Source organism: Limulus polyphemus, unplaced genomic scaffold, assembly GCF_000517525.1.
Source record: "Limulus polyphemus unplaced genomic scaffold, Limulus_polyphemus-2.1.2 Scaffold14379, whole genome shotgun sequence".
Lineage (NCBI taxonomy): Eukaryota > Metazoa > Arthropoda > Merostomata > Xiphosura > Limulidae > Limulus > Limulus polyphemus.
Genome location: NW_013679989.1, coordinates 5131 through 6371, shown reverse-complemented (window position 1 = coordinate 6371; position 1241 = coordinate 5131).

Below are 1241 nucleotides of genomic sequence, written 5' to 3'. Positions count from 1 at the left end.
TATTCTTTCTGAATATAACTTTACGATACACTTAACTTCAACTGTCGCGCTATAACAACGAACGTGCTCAACTTCAACAATACTTTCTGACTGCAGTTCAATTACTCACTACACTGTTGTCCCCTCAAGTTGTGACCATCTTATATATACCAGACTACCCCAATCTAGTAAATGCTAGGGCATTCACGAAGGAACAGGATATTTCTAGAACGTTGGCGTGACACTAGTCACGTGACCTCGCTGACGCAACAATATGTTTATTTTAACACCAAAATTATCGATGGGGCTCATAAACATCGGTTTTTAAATAAATTTTCTTAAACTGTTATTTTTCAAATCAATTGTGAGTCATTTACTTTGTTTGTTACAGGAATCTCAATAACATATATAACCATACTAACAAATTCCCATATAAATGCGTTTAAATTTGCTAGAGTTGCTAAAAAATAATAATAAAATATGTAATCAAAAACCGGAATGAAACGAAAATACATGAACTGGTGATCACAAGGCGCGGATACAAAATGTTTTGAAGGTCGGGGTTCAGCCTGTAAAAGGGCACACATATAAGAACAATAATATATTTGTAATTTTAAAATGTATGTTTATGATTTAACAATGTGAAACGAATGCAGGAGTGTTTCAGAGGAAATTCGCTGGTTCGATTAATAGTCAACGTTTTCATAACATGCTTGTTTTAAATTTTCACTTATTAACCTACTAAATGCTTTAATTTTTCTTAGGGTTGTGCTTAGTAGTTTTAGTTATAAGATGCTGATAAATCTTCGAAGTAACATAATTCTTATGTATTGAGGCAATTTGATGTGTGCATAAGGATAATTTCGAAACAATGTTCATCGATATTTTGATATTTATCATATACAAATTACACATACACACAAGTGCATACAACAACTTTAGAAAATACACTTTAAAACCACGGCGAACACCAGGAGACTCCACAACAGATTCAATAGCTAATACACTCCCAGCACCGGACTTCACTTTGCCTTCCCCACTTACTTCTTCTCGCTAATAGGGCACTGGTAACGAATCATTCGTTACCAGTGGAAGTGGGTTTTCTCGGGGTACTCCCGTTTCCCCTACATTAAATTCTCGGCATAGGATTTTTAGATCCTCGCTGCCCTGATGGACCATCAGTCCAATATCGGCCGTTTAGTTTCGTTTAGTTTACTTTGCTCTTCACTTTTTATTGTCTACAGTTACTCTCTCGATTACCT